Below are 22,884 nucleotides of genomic sequence, written 5' to 3' on the forward strand. Positions count from 1 at the left end.
GTGGACAAAGGAGCCTTTGGTGAATCACCCTTGATGAGTGGTACCGCACTGCTCATGCATACAGCAGAGCATAGATCACAAGTGGGGACTGGCCTCTGTGTACAGAAAGAGGCAACCCTTGCTCGTCGGCATTTCACTACCATAAATATGTGAGAAGTGGCACCTAATTAGATGATAAGGTAAACATATTAATGCTGAGAAATTAACGAGCTTGGAGAACAGAAAATCAGTGCTTTTGACAAAGGAATCTGTTAGGGAAACAAACACAGTAGAGGCTGAGGGAGAGGGCAATACCAGTTTCTAGAATTGGGTTTCTCTGCTTCAAAGATCCAGAAGTTTTGTCTCAGATAACCTTCATTAAAAAGCCAACAGAAATCTCCCAACACCCAGGCAGCTTCTTTGAATTTTCCTCATTTTGTGAGCCATTCTAGAAACTAGCCCAGGATCTGCATGCTGGGGAAAGAATCTTTCATCTGACAAGGGGAATAAGGCAATCTGCTTCTTTAATCTGAGGGACTGTTCTCGCAGGAGGCCAGGGTATTAAATATAATCACCTGTCTAGAATCAGGAAGCAGAGGGGAGGGATCAGAAGTACGCAGTTCAATCAACCAGGCTGTGAAGTCATTTCATTTTCTTTTCTATAATCAGCTTTGTTTTCCCTTGTTCCTAAGATTATGATCTTTTATGTTTTTTTTAATTCCAGCAGCCCCTAACTCATGAAGTCATGGAATTAGTGCCAGGGGTTTGAAAATTCATGAGAACTAAGCATTATCATTAGAGTGAATCGACATCAGATATTTATATATATGTGTGTGTATGTACATATACATGTATATATGTGTACACACACACACATATATATATACACACACATAAATACACATTATTTTTGAGACATAGCTGTTCCTGGGGACAATGAGATATGAATCCTATTAAAAGTGTTGCTGAATTCATTGAGTGGTTTGTTTTAATACTCCTAACACAGTAACCGTTTGTCACAATGGCTCAAATAAATCAGTTGCTATTAGCACATTAGACAAACTCTTCTGTAGGAAAAACTAGGGTAGGGATAAATCATCTAGGTCAAGTTCATTATTTACTTCCCTAACAGGATGGAGAACCAGAGAGACGGAGAGACTTTTAGGTCTCGAGGCGAGATACGAGCACTGCAGCAGAATCCTGGTCCCTGGATGCCAGTAAAAATGCTCTCAGCAAGTGCGCTAACCTGTCAGCTGACTCCAGACTTTCAACATTCCTCATTGAAGGAACATTGCCCCACTCTTTGACCTCTGACCATTTAATCTCTTGCCAGGGCGGTCAGAGGGCTTCCCTAGTGGCTCATTGGTAAAGAACCTGCCTGCCAATACAGGAGATGTGGGTTTAATCTCTGGGTCAGGAAGATCACCTGGAGAAGGAAATGGCGAACAACTCCCTTTTTCTTGCCTGGAAAATCCCATGGACAGACAGAGAAGTCTGGCAGGCTACAGTCCCTGGGGTCGCAAAAGAATTGGACACGACTTAGCGACTCAACAACAGGGTCCTCAGAATCAAGGGCCCAGAGTGTTCAGCTGATAAGAGAATCTTACTCTTGAAGCTAAGACCTCCTTTCAGTACATGACCTATTTTTCTTTCTAAAAGCCATCAGCCTCCGCAGAGCCTAGGAAACAGGTTGAAATGTGCCCTTGCAGCAAAAAGTTACAAATACATTTCAACAGAAAATGACATTTCTCTTGGCCTTATTCATTTAACTTGGTAAGCTAGTCTTCCAAGTTTTGAAAACTTGGGGAAATTATTTAACTTCTGAGTCAATTTTCTCATTTGTAAAATAGAAACGATACCTGTTTTATTGAGGCAAATGAGAACTATAGGTCAAAAGCTTGGAGTTGTGCCTAGCAGAGAGCATCTATCATTATAAAATACTCATTTGTCATTTGTTATTTACTAAGGTGCCATAGTAGAGAATTTCATTATTATAGTTACTTAAAATATAATTTTTATAATGATCCCTAATTATTTGTTTTAATCAGAAAGTTGATATTTTCTTCATTTATGAGTTCTTTAGTGAGAAGCCGTGATCTTTAAAGAATTAAATGTGCTCCTGGGCTTTCCTGGTGACTCAGACAGTAAAGAATCTGCCTGTATGATGGGAAACCTGGGTTTGATCCCTGGGTTGGGAAGAACTCCTGGAGAAGGAAATGGCTATCCACACTGGTATTCTTGCCTGGGAAATCCCATGGACAGAGGAGCCTGGCGGGCTACAGCCCATGGGGACTAAGCGACTAACACTTCCTTTCACTTTTCTTTCACTTTCCTCTGAGAACTTCCTATGACTTCTCACTGTGTTTAGAATAAAACCCAAACTTTTTCCAAGGCCTTCTGATCTGGTCCTTACCTTCCCCTCTGGCTGTATTCTCCGACATCTCTCCATTTTTCTGAAGTTCAAATCTAGTTGGCCTCAAGCCTTGCTCTAGCATTGCAGGGTAGCTGTTCCCCTGAGGCTCCAACTTCTTTCCTTCTTCGGGTCCTTAGCATCAGCTGTTGACCCAGCCTTAAACTTATTATCTCCCAGGCTTCCCCAAGATTTTGGGTAAGAAAGAAACTGTTATCAACTCCCTTAACTCCCTTTCATTCCTTATATGGGATGTTAAAAATAGAAACAAAATCACAATTTTTTTTTGTCACTGTGTGCTTTCCATTTTCTTCCAATATTTGTTTATCTAGAGGTGGTCGGTGGCCCCTGCTGAGCTGTGAGTCAAGGAGCCTGCTCAGTTTTGCCCTTCACGTCACACACAAAGCACAGACAGTGGAGCCTCTCCTTTGTTGAGTGAATGAAACCACAATTTCTCTTCCACTTTGGAGCCAAAATCATCTCCAGTGAGCCTTATTTCCAATTCCATAAAGAGATCAAAAGTGATCTTTGTAAGGGTCAGTATTAAAAATCATTCCCAGTTGCAGTGACGTGTACAGAGAGATGCATCTGCCTTCACAGAAGCAGCTTTGACATGAGTGCAGGGTGGTGTGGGATGACATCAGAGTGTTTAGAGGGATACTGAGAAAGATACTGTGAGCTCCCACTCCCAAGCAAACAGAACCACAAGGATCTGATAGCATCAAATTTTCTACAATTACTGGAAATAAGAAGATGGAAAAACACTACAGTCATGTAGAAGGCTTTTAGGGGCAAGGGTGGTGGGAAGAATTACAAAGGGGCACAAGAAAACTGGGGTGATACTTGTGCTCATCAAGGTGACTGTGGTAATGGTTTCACAGGTGAGTCCCTGTGTCATAACCTGCATCTAATGTTTCAAATATGTGCAGTTTATTTTATGGCAATTATACCTCAGTAAGGATACTCAAAAACATCAACAAGATCAGAGAGAAAACAACAATACTGTCCCCAACAAAACAACATCATGAATTTCCTCAGGCTGATTGGTTTCAGAATATACATTTCTGAAGATATAGCTAATGCATCCCATTTGTTCTGGGAATGTGGGGATGGGATACTGGTGGGGTCCCTTTTGCAGATGCAACAGAGATAGAACAGCCCTTGTGGGGCAATGGTTGCTGTCCAGGCCTCACCTCCATCTTCAAAGAGGCACCTTGGGGGAGTAAGATCAGGACCGTCACATGTACCAGCATTGAGAGGGAAACCTTCCAGCCCAGGCAAGAAGCAAGCTGTGCCATTACTATGTTTTGTTTTTGCCTAAAGCAGTGAGGAGTTCAGATGACAGAGCAGCAGCTCCTGAAGAAAACCCATCATTTCCCACACAGCCATCGGCCTCTCCTCTCTCAGGAGGAGCCATCCATCTCCCAGCTCACCCTCAGTTGCTGACTCCTTCCTGTTTATGAACAAGGAATCTCTCCCCACCACATATTTTCTCTTTCCTCCTTTTTACTCTGCTCATGTTTCCTTTCTCTTCTTGTTCTATTTCCTCTTTAAATGTAAAAATAAATTAACATTGGTTGAACACTATGCAGCCAACTTCTTCACTTACATTATTCTATTTTATCCTTTAAACCACCCCAGGGAACAATTGCCATTACCATTCCTCTTTCACAGAAGAGGAAAATGATACTGTGACAGGTTCAGGACTCATGGATGCTCTGCCTGCTATAAATGTGGAGCCCCAAATTTCCCTCTTTCTTTCCCCTTTATACAAACACATAGGAATAAACCTCACCAAGGAGGTGAAAGACATATGCTGAGAAATATAAAACATTAATATAGGAGGTTGAAGATGATTAAAAGAAGTGGAAAGATATGCAATGCTCTTGGATTGGAAGAATATTGTTGAAATGGCCAAAATACCCAAAGCAATCTATAAATTTAAAGCAATTCCTTCAAATTTTCCATGACCTTTGCATAGAGCCAGAACAAATAATCCGAAAATTCATATGGAACCATAAAAGACCCTGAATTGCCAAAGCAATCCTGAAGGAAAAGAACAAAGTGGGAGGCAAAACAACCCCAGACTTCAGACAATACTACAAAGCTATAGTAATCAAAACAATGTGGTATTGGTACAAAAACATACATATGTATCAATGGACCAGAAAAGAGAGCCCAGAAATAAACCCACACACCATAGTCAATCAATCTTCGACAAAGGAGGCATGATTATACAATAGGAAAAAGACAGTCTCTTCCTCAAGTGGTATTGGGTAAGTTGGACAGCTACATGCAAACCAATGAAGTTAGAACATGCCCCCTCATCATACACAAAAGTAAACTCAGAATGGTTTTAAAGACTTAAACACAAAACTCATATAAAAGAACACAGGCAGAATATTCTCTGACATAAATCATGCCAATGTTTTCTTAGGTCAGTCTTACTCCGAAGACAATAGAAATAAAAACAAAAATAAACAAATTGGGCCTAATCAAACTTATAAGAGTTTGAAAAGCAAAGGAAACCATAAACAAAGCAAAAAGACAACCTACAGAATGGGATAAAATATTTATAAACAATATGACTGATAAGAGCTTAAATTTCAATATATACAAATAGCTCATACAACTTGACAACAATAACAAAAACCCAATCAAAAAATGGGCAGAAGACCTAAAGAGACATTTCTCCAAGGAAGAAATTCAGATAGCCAATAGGCATTAGAAAAGATGCTCAACTAATTATTAGATAAATGAAAATAAAAAGTGCAATGAGGTACTACCTCACATCAATCAGAATGGCCATCATTAAAAAGTCTATAAATAACAAATGATATAGAAGGTATGAGGAAAAAGGAGTCACCTCTTTACACTGTTGGTGGGAATATAAGTTGTTGCAGCTACTGTGGAAGAAAGTACTGAAGTTTTGCAAAAAACTATAAATAGAATTACCATATGATCCAGCAATCCCACTCTTGGGCACATATCCAGACAAAGCTATAATTCAAAAAGATACATGAACCTCTATGTTCATAGTAGCCTTATTCACAATAGTCAAGAAATGGAAACAACCTATATGTCCACTGACAGATGAACAGATAAAGAAGATGTGGTTCATATATACAATGGAAAACTACTCAGCCATAAAAATAATTGAAATAACTACATTTGTAGCAATATGGATAGACCTAAAGATCATCATACTAAGTGAAATAAGTCAGAAAGAGAAAGACAAATGCCATATGATATCACGTATCTGGAAGCTAAAATACAACACAAATGAACTTATCTATGAAATAGAAACAGGGAGATAGAAAATAGGCATAGACAACATAGGTTGTCAAGGGGGAGGGGTTTGGGAAAGAGATGGAGTGGGAGGTTAGGGTTAGCAGGCAGAAGCTTTTATGTATAGAATAAAAAAAGAAACAAAGTCCTACTGTATAACACAGGGAATTATATATCCTGTGATAAATCACAATGGAAAAGAATATGAAAAATAATGTATATATATGACCGAGCCACTATACTGTACAGCAGTAATTAACTGCTGACTTACAACATTGTAATTCAACTATAATTCAATAAAAATAAATTTTAAAAAAGAAAAAAAATGAAACACATATACCAAAATGTACCAGTGGTCATCTGCATCATGAGATGATGAATTAGATATGCTTTGTTTTTACAGCTTATCTTCATTTTCTTAAATATTCGTGATGAACACGTATTACTTGTGTCACAGGCAAAAGTACAGGAACACTCTCTAAAAAGTAGCAATCTTTTAGAAGGAAGGGATATATTTTCCTTTTTCCCCTTATAATCTTGGTTCTGACTAGGGAGTGGCATCGGGGAGCAGTGTTATATGGTTGTTCCAAGAGTTTAAGAAAGTCAGAGGTGCAAATAAAAACATGTCTAAAGCAAAACTCCGTAAAGCTCAGAATGGGAGTTTTCCTCCTAAGAGTCACCACAGCTAAACAGGTAGACTCTGTCCCAGGACCGCTTTGCAAATAATATGGACTTTCACATGCCACTTTCTACCCAAGATTCACCACAACTCTCTCACTCCAACTAACTCTTCCCTTTCTCTTCTGCGCTTGGCACTTCCACTTCTATCTACCTTTTAAAACACACCAAATTTGCTCTGAGGTAGAAAATTCATAGTCTTAAGAGAGAGAAAGAGATTTTAACCGTATAACTAAAAGATCCTTATGCTTCTTCACTTGGTTGTGAATCAGATCAAGGCAAGGCCTATGTCTGTTTTGTTTTTCAGTGTATCCCTGGCAGCTAGGATTTATTCATTCATTCGATTAAAAATAGAGTGTCTACTTGGTTCCAAACATTGGGCTGCATGCTGAGGATTTAGTAGTAAAAAGACAAACTCTCAGCAACCCCCAGCTTATGGGGAAGGAGCAGACACCATACACTCAAACCAACAGAACATTGTTATACTGTGAAGGAAATACACGAGGTGATATGATGATGAGTAACTAGGAGTAGGAGTCAACTGTAGATATGGTGAAAGGGAAGGCCTTTCAGTAGAGATGATATCTGAGCTGAGCCCTTCAAGTCCACGGATAGGAAGCACATGATAGATACATATCAGACCTTTGCTTTGGGAACGAATGGGTCAGCTTATTCTGCATCCCCCAGTAGGACCTTATGCACAGCAGGAGACCAATACATTGTTGAACTTGATCCAGACAGGTTACTGAGCTTCAGTTATCAGTTAAGCATTCTGTTTTATAGACTCTACCTCACTAAATCTTCCCAAGAAACAGATGAGGTAACCCTTTAAATAAAGGACCCACATTCTACTGATGAAAAAACAATGACTTGCCCAATGTTGATGAGTAACAGAACCCAAATCAAAGCTCATATTTATTGGCCAGCTCCAAAATCCACCCGCTTGCATTCATCCTTAAAGGAGTAAAGGTATGAAATCATATATAAATGGGTTTAATGAGAGAACTAAAATTGAACACATTATTGTCTATATAGTGGAAATAAAAATCAAATGTTAGTTTTACAAAAGTCCTTTGCCTCTTTCAAATATGAAATCAAATTTTAGGGGGAAAAGCCATTTTTTTTAATAGAAAAAAAATTTAATTGTCTCAATAGCACCTCAGATGGATGTTCAGTTCAGTCGCTCAGTCTTGTCTGACTCTTTGTGACCCCATGGACTGCAGCACACCAGGCTTCCCTGTCCATCACCAACTCCTGGAGCTTGCTCAAACTCCTGTCCACTCCTGCCATCCAACCATCTTATCCTCTGTTGTCCCCTTCTCCTCCTGTCTTCAATCTTTCCCAGCATCAGGGTCTTTTCTAATGGGTCAGTTCTTCGCATCAGGTGGCCAAGGTATTGGAGTTTCGGTTTCAGCATCAGTCCTTCCAATGAATATTCAGGACTGATTTTCTTTAGTATTGAAGGTTTGATCTCCTTGCAGTCCAAAGGACTCTCAAGAGTCTTCTTCAACACCACAGTTGAAAAGCATCAATTCTTCAGCCCTCAGCTTTCTTTATGGTTAAAGACATTCAAAAACATTCTTGGGAGCAAGAGAACTGAAGAGCATGGACTGAATGAGCCTGTGTCCTGGACTGGCTTTTTGAGAAATTTGCCACATAATCTTAAAGAAATAAATCCACAACACTCTGTTTCAGAGTCCTTGATGACACCCTTGCTAGCAAACACACTAATGTTAGGGACTGTGGTAAACACATGGGTGAGAACAAGTGGGTCAAAATGGGATAAAGAACGGCAGAAGAGAACCTAGTTTTGATATCTGCTCTGGGAGAAAGTAATAGGGCTCATGATGGAGGAAAAAGAAATAACAGGACAAGAACAGAAAGTGACAGACAGAAAAATGAGAACATTTTTTCTTTTCCCAAATAGCCATAGGCTTCCTGATGGTAGTGCCTATTTCTACCTAATTTTTTTTTCCCTGCTATAAGAGTTGGCCATAAAGAAGGCTGAGCACTGAAAAACTGATATTTTCAAACTGTGGTTCTGGAGAAGACTCTTGATAGCCCCTTGGACTGCAAGGAGATCAAACCAGTCAATCCTAAAGAAAATCAACCTTGAATATTCATTGGAAAGACTGATGCTGAAGCTGAAGCTCCAATACTTTGGCCACCTGATGCGAAGAGCTAACTCACTGGAAAAGACCCTGATGCTGAGAAAGACTGAGGGCAAGAGGAGAAGTGGCGACAGGATGAGATGGTTGGATGGCATCACTGACTCAATGGATGTGAGTTTGGGCAGACTCTGGGAGATAGTGAAGGACAGGGAGACCTGATATGCTGCAGTTTATGGGGTTGTAAAGAGTCAGATGTGACTTAGTGGCTGAACAACAACAAAAGGACCTGTTCACAGGCCCTAGCACATAGCATGTGATACATTGACTGGTCAATAATTCGGAACATTCAGAGATGGGAAAGGATACTTACTACAAAGACATGTTGACTAATAGCTGATTAAAAAGTAAGAAGTAGACAAAGTCAGATAACTATAGAGATCCACTGTGTAGGCCTGTGTAGCAGAAGTATACACATGAGGGCGAGTCTACTTCTCTCTGATGGGTTCATGTGAGTACGCACCATGAGTGTCCGCGGCAGGCAGTTCAGAATATAAATTGGTCCTATCCTACTACCATCCATCTGACATTTACTAATTTGTTTACACTTATTCTGTGCCAGGCATTGTTGAACAGTGGAGACAGAATCTTGGACAAAACACATCTGCCTCTTGGAGCCAAGAACCTAGTAGATCAATTACCTTGCCTCAGAAGTTAATAACACGCGTAACTATGAACAAAAACAGCGAATGGCTGAGAGGTCGCGTGACCTTTTAAGTGAAGGTGTCTTAGACCATAGAGTCTAAAACTTATTTTTTTTTAAATTTAAACTTTTTATTTTGTATTGGGAATATAACTGATTAACAATGGTGTGATAGTTTCAGGCAGACAGCAAAGGGACTCAAGCGTTACATATACATGGATCAATTCCCCCTGAAACTCCCCTCCCACCGGGCTGCTGCATGACATTAAGCAGAGCTCCCTGTGCTATACAGAAGGACTTTGATGGTTATTCATTTAAAATACAGCAGTTTGTACACGTCAGTCCCAAACCCCTTAACTGTCCCTTCCCTCTGGCAAATATAAGTTCAATCTCTGATTTTGTGAATCTTTTTTCTATTTTGTAAATAAGTTCACTTATATAATTTCATTTTAGATTCCACATGTATAGGATATCATACAATAGTTCTCTTTCCGTATGATATTCTCTAGGTCCCTCCATGTTGCTTCAGAGAGCAGTATTGAGGCTCTGGAAGGCCGACTTGCTCAGGGCTTCACAGCCTGTTGATGTTCGTCCCACAGACCAGAACTTGGTCTGATGACTTGAAGTTTCTACATTGCTAGGCTGGGTCTCAGAGAAGTTTGTCCCTGTTCTCAATGCAGTGATGCTGAGGCCATGGCAGGCATCGGGGCTTGAAGGTGCTTATATGTGGTCCGCAGCTCTCCACGCCTTGAACACAGGGAGAGGGGCTTCTGGCAGGCAGGCTCTCAGAGGCCCACTGCATTGTCTGCACGGCAAATTGGCTTCACAGAGCCATTAAGGGACCAGGGCCTTCCAGCAGCTCCTCAGTAAATGGAAAACAAGTAACAACATGAATCTGTTCTTTCCCATTACACAAAACACTAAGTACCCAAGTGTTTGATGGTCGACTTGGTCGACTGCAAATGAAATATCACAGAAGCCCTGCTATCATTTTAATATCCTTTTGTCATCCCATTTAGCTGACAACAGGATGATCCCAGTTGTCATTTGAGGCGCCTCTGCCACATGCTTGACAAGGTTTATCCTGGCTGTTCCCTGCAGGTTTCCCATATCCGACAACAGTGGAACAGGAACAGAGTGTGGCCCTACCTGCCTGCCCGCTAGCCTCCTATTTTCTTTATTCAGAAAGGTGTGCAGGTGTGCTGAGTGGTTAGAAGCTGCAACTCTACACTGTCCCCAGGTCAGGGAGGGTGGGGCCAGACTTGCTGGACCAGAAAGTCATCCCTGACTAGTGGCCCTGAGGTGAGTGTCTACCTGGCGACCTATGGGAGGTCAGGATATTCATGGGGGAATCTCACCTGATAGTTTCCATCACCAAAGGTTTTAGGTCTGAGGCTCTCAGTTCCCTGCTGAGGACACCACCCCTGTACACTTCTCCTCAGCACCAGGAGAGACTTTAATATTCAGGAAGCTGGAAATAGTTTCCTGTGTGTGTGTGTGTGTTTTTTTTAAGGGGCTTAAATAAACTAAAGTTCTGAGTGTGGTGGTTGATAATAACCAAGACTTTGTAGTTACACTGCAGGTTAGGTTTCCCACATCCTAATGGGGTAAGCTGCTTCATCTCTTTGAGCCTCATGTGTGTATCTGTAAATAAAGATATCCCCAGTACTTTTCCAACAGGGTTATTGTGAGGAGCAGATGAGGCAGCCCATGTGAAGTGCTTCTAGCAACGTCTGAACTTTAGTTGTTACCCAATACATGTTAGCTCTTTTTGTTCTGGGTCTTCACCATCTAGAGAGAGCAGGATGGGCCGACAGTCCTCACCAGGGAATCATATTAGCCTCTCCCACTCAATATTGATGTCTGTTGGCACTCATACTGGCACATATGTGTGTGTATGTGTGTGTATATACATACATACACACACATACACACACACATATAAAATATATATATATTTAGTTAATGTGATAACTTGGTCAAGTCTGCTTGTCCAACTTGCAATAGATAATTTAAGGCAAAATATGTATTTTGCCAACAGCAGCAAGAGAGGAGGAAAAGGATGAACAGATTCTTCAATGACGTACGATAATGTATCTAGAATGTTTTGAAGAGCAGTTGGCACTAGGCAAGCACCCGTGAATAAGAGCTATTATTATCCTGAGACTCTGGGGGCTGCAGGCACACCTGTGCCAACAGTAAGCCATGTGCTTTTTCTTAGGAGAACTCGTGCTTTTCTTCAGTTCCTTGTAAGACAGTTTAGCTGCTCTTGGGACCTGAATGAACTGTGAAAAGCATGGAATGACAGACAGAAGGAGACATGGAGAATATTGAGATAATTTCCTCCTATTTCACAAATGAGACCTGGGGAGAGGAGAAAATTTCTCATAGCTAAACAATGAGTTAGATAATGAATGAAATTCCATCAAGGTAGGAAAGAAAAAACAACAGCTATTGAACAGTAACCTTGGATTATTATATCAAGTCCTGCCAACAAACCAATAAATTAGTAACTATTATTAATCCCATTTTATAGATGAGTAAGCTGAGGCTTAGAGAGTCAGAGCAATTTAATGAAAGAGAGCTAGTTGGGTTCTAGGGTCCATGTTCTTGACTAATTCACCATTCTGTGTGAGTAAATCTTGATGGTGGAGTCACAGGTAGTGAGTTAGGGCATTAGTTACGTTTGGTGGTGGTGGTTTTGTCGCAAAGTCATGTCTGACTCTTGCAACCTCATGGGCTGTAGCCCACCAGGCTCCTCTTTCCATGGTATATCCCAGGCAAGAATACTGGATTGGGTTGCCATTTCCTTCTCCAGGGGATCTTCCTGACCCAGGAATCGAACCTGCATCTCCTGCATTGGCAGGTGAATTCTTTCCCACTGAGCCACCAGGGAAGCCACCAGAAATGTTTAGTCAACAATAAAACACCTTGGGAGATAGCCCAGCTTTGCATTTAAGACAGATGGGCTTAGGTTCAATCCAAGCCCTGTCATTTTATAGCTCTGAAGTTGACTGTGGGCAAGTCACCAACCTCCTTGAGCCCTGGGCTCCTTGGGTGTAAGGTGAGACAACCTGAGTCCCACGGGCTGCTGAGAAAATTCTACAGCTGCACAGCCTAGTGATTAAGAGAACCAGTCTGACCCACAGCTCGACCGCTCGTAGCTGTGATATTTGACAAATGTCTCAACTTGCTTGGATCTTCAATTTTTGTGCCCGTAAAACAAGTTAAGAAACAGCACCTTTAACCTGGTGGGGTCCTCATGATGAATCAAGAGGATCATTCAGTAAAGCACTGGCACCAAGCCTGGGGCTCGGTGAGCACTTCCTAAAGGTCAGCTAATATTATGATTACAATGTATATGAGACCCTGTTAGCACAGGACACGGCCGACATTCAGTAAAATCTGGCTGCTAAATGATGCTAAAGTGAGCTGTTTCATTAAAGTATTAAAAAGCTGAAGCATTTCTACCTAGGCTTTTTGATCAAGCCTACCTCATTTCACTGGAATTAAAAAAAAATGTGCTTGTGGGTTAGCGTAGGGGTGGGGAAAGGGTTAAGAAAGAGGTGGGATGATTTACGCAGGACTTAACTCTCCAAGATGGACCTTCCCTCCCAGGCTCCACTCCCTCCCTTTTATTGCCCTTGCATTGAAATCGTGTCCTAGTTGCTATCTGGGGATGTTTCAGCACCTGACATTTAGATTGAGATTTTCAGCTTTTGAATATTGAAAGCCTGGAAAGGTAGGTTCTGAAGGAACTTGGGAAACAGCCTTTATTTACTGAGAACTTAGAATGGGTCAAGCACTATGCTGAAATTTTAGAACATCTTTCCTTCTTCCTATTAATGTGTGACCACAGAAAAGGATTGTCCTGGATCTTTGAGACATTTCACTATAGAAGGAGCTCTTGCTTTTTTTCTTTCCAGTTTTACTGAGAAATAATTGACCTACTATAGAAAGAGGCTTTAACCAGAGAGATCTATCCAGAAATAGCCTCTGGGAAAGCATCTATCAACCAGTCCACTCTCCATACCCAATACTACTCAAGTTCTCCTGAGACAGGAAGAGTCTCTACAGACCCCATGGAACAATGTTCACATCTTTCTACTTTTTATAAGCACCATGGAGAGTGGAGTCAGTGAGAGGAATTCTTCAGGCTCAGACCGGTTGTTATCTCCTCCCCACTCCCCCTTATAACACTGATGTTCAACTGGGGACATTTGACAGATGTGATAGGTTAGCACATCTGTTTCTCCAGGCTCAACAACTTCTTTCCTTAAATCTACCAAAGGGTACTTACAAACCAGAACTTCGCAGGTTCTCTGGCACCTAGGGTTAGCTCTGTGTCACAGTTTGTCCAGAGAGATGGAGTGGAGGTCTGCTGGTAGCACTCTCCTTCCTCTTATTGTGACTGTAGGTATGGGGATGAGGGTGATGTGCTAAGGAAACAAGGAGGAAGGGTAGAGAGCATGGGGCTCGGAGGACATCACAGAGTCCCTGCGTCAGCACTGGACTGCTTCCCTCTACATTGATACTGCACCTAATTTGTGTATGACTTATCCCGAACCCATATAGTGACTGGATATTACTCATCTGTGGTTACTCAGGCTCCACTCCCTCTCTTCTGCAGCAGGAGCCAGATTTTATTTTAAAGAACTACTTCTTCCCCAGAGGGGAACTGTCGAAATGTCTAGCCCTGGGTCTGCCAAGGGGATGGCACCAAGTCAGAGATTCAGGGGTTTCCTACCACAAAGTCTCCGTTGCCTGTCTTTTACAAGCTGGTTCTTCAGTCTTCATTTCAACTCTAAAAGGTACCCCAAATCTTTCCACTAAATCATGTAATTCCTGAAGTGAGTTAGAACCCGTTTTTGTCACCTACAGCCCAAGAGTTCTTCTCGATGCTTACTAAGCTCCACAACATTGGTACTGAATAGTTTCTACCCTGGTGGCTCAGATGGTAAAGAATCTGCATGTGATATAGGAGATGAGGGTTCAATCCCTGGGTTGGGAAGATCCCCTAGAGAAGGGAATGGCAACCCAGTCCAGTAATTCTTGCTTGGAGAATTCCATGGACAGAGGAGTCTGGCTGGCTACAGTCTATGGGGTCACAAAGAATTGGACATGACTGAGTGACTAACACACACACACACACACACACGAACACACACACGCACCCACCTCTGGGAAGGACACAAAAAAGTTTGCATAATGGTTCGATTCCTGGGTTGGGAAGATCCCCTGAAGAAGGGAATGGCTACCCACTCCAGTATTCGTGCCTGGAGAATTCCATGGACAGAGGAGCCTGGCAGGCTACTGTCCATGGGGTTGCAAAGAATTGGACATGACTGAGCAATTAACACTTTGTATCTACTTTTGGTGAGGTAATGTGCTCAAGTCTTTCCCTGCAGTATCCTATATAATTCTTACAAAGTTCCATAGAGTAGGAACTGTGAGGCCATTTCAGAGTTGGAGAAACTGAGACTCAAAGAGGCTAAGGGATTTCTCCAATGTTATATAGCAAGGATGTAACTGTGGCAGAGACAGCTAGTTCTCACCAAACATTCAGGATGCTACTCTGCATTACTGAGCCTTCTGGCATGTAGGTGGGGCCCTGGTAAATAACCAGGACTGACTAAATGGAACCTGAGTGGCCATGACATATGCACTACCAGGTTGAAGCAGGTGAGAGCTGATGCACCGCCCTTATTCTCACTCCCTGCCTCCTTGGCCTTTGAGGATAGCTTGACTGCAGGTGCGATGATGGGCTTGCAACCCACGCAGGGCTGTGACATTAGAGAGAACAGAACGATTGCCTATTAAGCCGCTGAGAGTTCAGGATGTGTTTTTGTGCACTTCAAGTTAATTGTCCTGCCCAGTGCAGAGTGAGTTGAAATCACTTCTAGTTTACTTCTCTCTGTTTTATATTTTAACAAAAACAATACAGAACTGGAAGAGGAGATAGAAAAGACACCTACTTAAAAAATAATCCTACTGGAGCTCTCTGGTCTTAGCCTGGGTCTCTGGGAATATTCCCTTTCTCTTTTCTTGCCTTGAATGCATGCCAGTGGGGTTCCTTCTAGTGCAGTGATGACCATGGTCACATAAGCAAATAACTAGCTCTAGTCTTTGAGTGTTCACTTGCCATTGGCCATTGAATTAGTAGGTGAGAGATAGGAATTCAAACCCTGGAAGTTCAGATTTCAAAGCCCACATTTAGACTCCACATCTCAGTGCCCTCTGAGTTTGACTCCTCATCTGCTTCTGAAGGACTGGAATTAGCTGACAATGCTTACTTTTTCATGCCCTCCCTCTCTCTCTCCCGCAGAGACCTCATCTCGGAGAGAACCCTGAGGCCAGCTGTGTTGGAGCATCCCTTCCTCTGTCCTCAGCAGGAAGGGAGCAGGGATCTGAAAGGCATGGAGGTTGTGAGCAGAGAACACCTCTGCTTACCTCCCAGCTCCCAGCATGAGGGGATTCTGGTTATCATCAAGCTAATGATTTTGCTAATTTGATTCCATTTATCCCCACTGCTCTGCTGGGAAGGGAGCAGGCAGTACAGTTTGATGCTTATTATTCTTTTATTCTTCTGGTGAACACTCCTTCTGCTCTCTCATCAAACCCAACCCTCCCTCAGGCTTACTGCTTTGCAAGTTCTGAGCCCAGCTCCCTTACTTCCCACCCACCACCCTTTGCTCTAGGAAAGCTGATCTTAATTTAACACAATATAATATTAATTGAGTATCTACTATATGCCTGATACTGTGCCAGGGTCTGGGAATTAAATAGTGGACATGAAAGAAATATAGTACTTGTTCACATCAAATGGTCTGTGGTCTCCTGGGTAGGGGGCAGGGGGTGGGGGCGGGAGGAAGACACAGATAATCCATCACAATACAGTGTGAAGACAGCTCTGATGAGAGAAGCTGAAGAGGCTCTAAATACCTTAGCAGAGGCACTGCACCCAGACTACCAGGAAGGCTTCCTCAGCATTATAAGGAGTCAATTGATTGGCCAAGAATTTAAAACATGAACAGAAGTATTAGGGTGAGAGGCACCAAATGCTGGCTATTCTTCCTGAACTCGATTCCCCAACAGGGCATGTAATGCTGGGGGCTCCTCCACACAGTGTGGAGAGAGAGGTTTCTGCCACTCAAACTGTCCTTTCAAGTTTTGTTGAGACTTATGCTCACATTCTGGGAAAAGTAAGAAGAAGTAAGATACTACAGGTGCAGTACCAGTCTTTCCAGGTCCCTCAGCTCTGTAGTGACAAGACTACATTATCATCACAGGGACAAAGCAGAACTGGTAGCCAAGTGTCCCCCCCAAACCTTCTCTGCCTCCAACTCTTTAAAAAGGCCATGTCCTCCAAGGCATCTAATCCAGGTAGGGGCAGGGACTGTCATCTCACCATCCTCTCCCCGGGCCATGCTCACCCTGCCTCCCCTGGCCAAAAAGACCATCACTTCACTTCATTTATCCTCATTCTGCTCAGCTCAAGCCTCCTTCTCCATTTATTCTTTTCCATGAAGCCTTCTGGTTGTTGTAATTTGCATCCCTGTCCCCTCTCTTTCTCCCAAGAACACATATTCTGGCATTTGGAAAATTTAAGTATAAAATCCTATGGGATTTCCCTGGTGGTCCAGTTGCAAAGACTCTGCGCTCTCAATGCAGGGGGCCCAGGTTCTATCCCTATCAGGGAACTAGATTCCACATGCTACAACTAAGACCAAGCACAGCCAAATATATAAATATATTTTTTTAAAATCCTAAAGAACATTTTATCTGGAAATTTTCCTTATAAGTGTTCAACTCTTTGGGACAGAAACTATGTCTTATTATATCTCCTAAAGACTTCATACTGTTTTGTCCACTGATGGGCACTTAGTAGACACTTCCTAAGTATTGATTGAATGGATGTATATGGTACAGTTCAGAGCATCCCGTAGATGCTTATTAAATAGTTTTGGGACCAATATTATTATGCATGAGCCAGTAGTCATGAATGGATGTGGGAGTTGGACCATAAAGAAGACTGAGTACTAAAGAATTGATGCTTTTGAATAGTGGTGTTGGAGAAGACTCTTGAGAGTCCTTTGGTCTACAAGGAGATCAAACCAATCAATCCTAAAGGAAATCAACCCTGAATATTCATTAGAAGGACTGATGCTGAAGCTGAAGCTCCAACACTTTGGCCACCTGATGCAAAGAGCTGACTCATTGGAAAAGACCCTGATTCTGGGAAAGACTGAGGGCAGGAGAAGTGAACAACAGAAGACGAGATGGTTGGATGGCATAACCAACTCAACGGACATAAGTTTGAGCAAACTCTGGGAGATAGTGAAGGATAGGGAAGCCTGGCAAGCTGCAGTTCATGGGGTCACAAAGAGTTGGACATGACTGAGCAACTGAACAACAGCAGAAAAGGGTAGATTGATCTGGGACACTAACAGCCTTTAACTCTAAGAGATTCTATGGGAAGAGAAGGGACACCATGCCAGATACTTTGTTAGGAACTTTTTTCTCTTTGCATACTTTTTGTATGCAAAATATTTTTTGTATTCATTGTCCAGGTTCATTACAATAACCACCCTCTGGGGCTCCTCTGTCCAGGGAATTCTCCAGGCAAGAATACTGGAATGGGTTGCCATTCCCTTCTCCAGAGTATCTTCCCAACCCAGGAGTCGAACCTGGGTCTCATGCATTTCAGGTGGATTCTTTACCATCTGAGCCACCAGGGAAGCACTGAATAATATTAACTTGAGGAAGAATAGATGAAGAAATATCTATTTATTTAGATATTATAGAAATATTTTAATATCTAAAATATCTAAAATTTATTTAGATATTATTTAGAAATAATAGATGAAGAAAAATAACACAGCACTGGTGAATGATTCAAATTCAAATGTGACATCAGAGCCTTGGTCTTATGACACAACACACTGGTTTCCCTGCTGGGTGTACCTAACATGGGCTGGTCTCTAAGGATGCATATCTTAGTTCCAGGTCAGTGTTCTATCAGAAAAGAGCAGAGGAACTTGGCAGAGGACTACAAATAGCATTAGCAGACTCATCTTGAGACAGTCAGTATCCTGGACCAAGAGGAGGCTCTCCAGCTTCCTTGGTGGTTCAGCGGTCAAGAATCCAACTGTCAATGCTGGAGGCCTTGAGTTCAATACCTGACCTGAAAAGATCCCACACACTGAGGAACAATAAGCCCAAGCACCACAAATCTTGAGTCTGAGCTTTAGAGCCCGGGAGCCGCAACTACTGAACCCACAAGCCTAGAGCCATTCCACAAGAGAAGCCACTGCAATGAGAAGCACGTGCGTTGCCAACTAGGGAGTAGCTCCCACTCTCTGCAATTAGATAAAAGCCCACACAGCACAGTCAAAATTAAATAACTAAATAAAAACTTAAAAAAAAAGACCTTATTAAAAAATAAGAACAGGATCTCATTGGGTGTGTCAGTGTACTATTCCTGGTGGAATGGCCAGAGAAGACCACTTAGGTGAGCTGGTTTGTAGAGTCATCCGGCGGGTTCTTGTCTCCATCTTGACTAATTCAGTATTTGAAAAACTATAAATTAACCTAATGGATTAGGATATGGCAAACAACTCCAGTAAACTTGCCTGGAAAATTCCCTGGACAGAGGTGACTTTCAGGCCACAGTCCATGGGATTGCAAAGTTCACACACACAGTCCATGAGTGTGTACTCATCAGACAGGATTGAGTACACACACACACACACACCCTAAAGGTTTGGAATCACTTCTATTTTTGTTTTTGCTTATAAGACAGCTAAGTGATAAGAAAATATTCATCTCTAATTAGGAGGAAAGTCCTAAATTAGAAAGAATTGGGAAAAATCACAGCAGTCCTAAATTAGAAAGAATTGGGAAAAATCACTGCAGAAGAGTGTCAGGCTCCATCTTGAAGGCCTTAGCTGACCGACAAATGCCACTTTCTGCAAGCAGCTCAATAAAACAGCTGTAAGGAAGCGAGACCATCTCATTTCCAAAACCACCCACTGTTTCAGTGGCACTGAACAAGTCACTGCGCTTTAGTTCCTGAGTTAGTTAGAAGCAGGGGCAGGACAAATCAAAGTCCAGACTCATTCTCATAACCCAAGACAGTGGGTGTGATCCACCCTTGGCTCTTTTCTCTGCTTTTTGTTTCCCTCATGAGGACTTGCACCAAGGCCTTTGTGTTTACTCTTCTGTCTGCAATGTTTTCCCATCCTCGACTTTTCAAGAGGAGACAGATATCTTTCTTGACATTCAGGTTTCAACTCTGACAGGCTTTCCCCAACTCTCTTAGCTAAAATGATCCTCCTCCACACAGTACTGTTATGTTACCTTGTCTTATTCATAGGATCTACCACTTTCTATAATCTCCCTTGTTTGTGTGTATATTCTCATTGTCTTCGTAAGAGCTGGAAAGCTTCATAAGAGCAGGGACTTGCAGGTTTTTTCTCCTACTGCTCTAACCCCCTCGGGCTCCCCAGGTGGCACTGGTAGTAAAGAACCCGTGTGCCAATGCAGGAGACATAAGAGACCTGGGTTTGATCCCTGGGTCGGGAAGAACCCCTGGAGAAGGGAACGGCAATCCACTTCCGCATTCTTGCCTGGAGAGTCCCATGGACAGAGGAGCCTGGCAGGCTACAGTCTATAGGGTCTCAAAGAGTCAGACATGACTGAATCGACTTAGTATACACGCATGCAACCTCTAGACTAAGAACAAATTTTGCTACATGTGCTAAGCGCTAAGTCACTTCAGTCATGTCCAACTCTTGGCAACCCCTCAGAGTGCAGCCGGCCAGGCTCCTCCATCCATGGGATTCTCCAGGTAAGAATATTGGAATGGGTGGCCATTTCTTTCTCCAGGGGATCTTCCCAACCCAGGGATCAAACAAATCTCTTCTGTCTTCTGCATTGGCAGGTGGGCTCTTTACCACCAGCACCACCTGGGAAGCCCACCCCATTGGTACATAGTGTATGGTCAGTAAATATGTAGAAGCCAACTGAATAATAAGGTTTCTATAGCTTTCAAGTTTAGTCTCATTGAAACTTTACTATTCTTTTAATTAAGAATTATTGTATTTCAATACCAAGATGATTTGTATTTGTATGTGTATGTATGTGTGATAATATAACTAATCTTATAATTTGGAAGATTTTAAGGGGAAAGGGAAAACCATCCCATTGGATGTGTTTTATAATTTATAATTATATATATTTTATTTATATTATATTTACCTATAATATATAGTACATATAATTATATATACTATATATTTATATTATATATAATTTTATATTTATAATTGATAAGGCTGAATCTGCTTAAGAAACATTGATGACAAAAAAGTGTGTAACTTAGAATTAAGGAAACACCATTATAACTATTTAAAAATAAGGAAGAAACTTTCCCCAAACCTTGAAGGAAGCTAGTGGTAGAAACTGATGTTTAAACATCTGGTGTCTTTTGTATTTCAGGTTAAACACCCAGGACCAGCATTATCAGGTCATGGTACCTTTTCAAGGCTCAAAGGACAAAGGAGATACAACTCAAAACTAACTCTTGTGCTACATCTTGAAAATTAAAAAAAAAATTGAGCTTCAGTTTATCTAGAAGGTGAGAAAAAAGGATGAAATGAATCACAAGGGAAGAAGGCTTCCCTTCTGCAAATGTAGCCAGGGTGCCTAAGTAGAGAGTTGGCTGGAAGTGAGAGGCTGGACTAAATGCCTTTCAAGTCACTTCTAATTTTTTTTTTTTAATTGAAGTGCAGTTGATTTTAAAGACTTCCCTGGTGGCTCAGTGGTAAAGAATTTACCTGCCAATGCAGGAGACACAGGTTTATTCCCTAGGTCAGGAAGACCCCCTGGAGAAGGAAATGGCAGCCCATTCTAGTATACGTGCCTGGGAAATCCCATGGACGGAGGAACCTGGTTGGTTACAGTGCATGGGTCACAGAACAGTCAGACATGACTGAGTAACTAAACAACAACACAGCTGATTTACAATATCATGCTAGTTTCAGGTGTATAGCATAGTGATAAATACACACACACACACACACACATATATATCTTTTTCAGTTTCTTTTCCCTTATAGTTTCTACGCTATACATTCAGTTCAGCTCAGTCGCTCAGTCGTGTCTGACTCTTTGTGACCCCACAAACCAGAGCACGCCAGGCCTCCCTGTCCATCACCAACTGCTGGAGTCTATCCAAACCCATGTCCACTGAGTCAGTGATGCCATCCAACCATCTCTACAGTAAGTCCTTGTTAGTTATCTACTTTATACATAGTAGTAGTGTGTATATGCTATTCCCAAACTCATCTATCTACACCCACTTTCCACTGTGGTAACCACAAGTTTGTTTTCTATGCCTCTTTCTGTTCTGCAACACGTGATCTTGGGTGCCAAAGGAGTACACGTGCTCAGATACATCAAAACTTAGTAGACTAATTCTGGTGGTAATAATCTCCCAATATATACAAATATCAAGTTGTACACCTGAAACTAATATAGTCTATGTCAATTATATTTCAAGTGAATAATGAACCATACACACCCCCCCCCCCCCAAAATTCCTTTGAATAAGTCTCCAGGTAGATAAACAGGTAAGTAATCTCTTCCTTATCTTTCATGAAACTAGCACCAGAATGGGAATTAAGAGACACATGCTTCCAGTTCCAGTTCCCAATGGCTCAGCAGTAAAGAACCTGCCTGCAATGCAGGAGCCACAGGAGGTGAAGGTTTGAACCCTGGGTCAGTAAGATCCTCTGGAGGAGGGCATGGCAACTCATTCCAGTATTGTTGCCTGGAGAGTCCCATGGACAGAGAAGCCTGGTGGGCTCCAGTCTATAGCCTTGCAAAGAGTAGGACACGACTGAAGTGAATTAGCATATGCCTGTTTCCATCCTAGCTCCATGCTTTTTGCAACTTTGGCAGAACTCTGAACTATGTTGTAAAACTTAGTGGGACTTACTACTCCTCTCTGGTGACCTCCTCTTTCTGAAATTCATGAGTCAAGACTGATGGAGGAAATGGATGCTAGGGGATTCCCTTCTGTCTCCTTTTATTTCCTCTCCACCTTCAGAACTTTGTCAGATTCATGGAGGCCGAGTTGGCACCAGAGGTGTTGGTCCTGCAGACTCATAAAACCAGCTTTAGCAAAGTGAAAGCTGCATGTATATACCTAGTGTTTGCATTCACAATTTGGCCTCTTTGAGCTCATTTTCTCTATCTATCCATTACCTGCTTCACCTCAATCCTCTTGGCTTAAATCTCCCATCCTAATTTGTTTACGCACCTTATGTCTTTCATTTCCCCCATCTAAAGGCTTCTAAGACAAAAGTGCTGGCAAAAAAACAAAAAGGGAGAGGGAGACTAGAAAAATGTAAAGAGCCTGCATGTTCTATCTCTTGTATGTATCATTTATGCTGTTGCACCTTTTACAGAGTTGGAAGCCTCATATTGATAGCAATGAGTTATTCAGGGCATGCAGTGTTACTGGAGCTGAGTATAATGTAAATGGAATTATTTGCCATGGAAATACCCAGTCCAATCTCTTAGTAAATTGCAATCCCTGAAACTAAATCCCTCTGGAAAGGGCTTAAGTAAATGTATACCTTGTTTGAGAGATTTGCAGCAATTTGAAAGACATATTGGATTCTTTCAAATATCAAAATGAATGGCCTCTCTTC

Source organism: Muntiacus reevesi, chromosome 1 (assembly GCF_963930625.1).
Source record: "Muntiacus reevesi chromosome 1, mMunRee1.1, whole genome shotgun sequence".
Taxonomy (NCBI): Eukaryota; Metazoa; Chordata; class Mammalia; order Artiodactyla; family Cervidae; genus Muntiacus; species Muntiacus reevesi.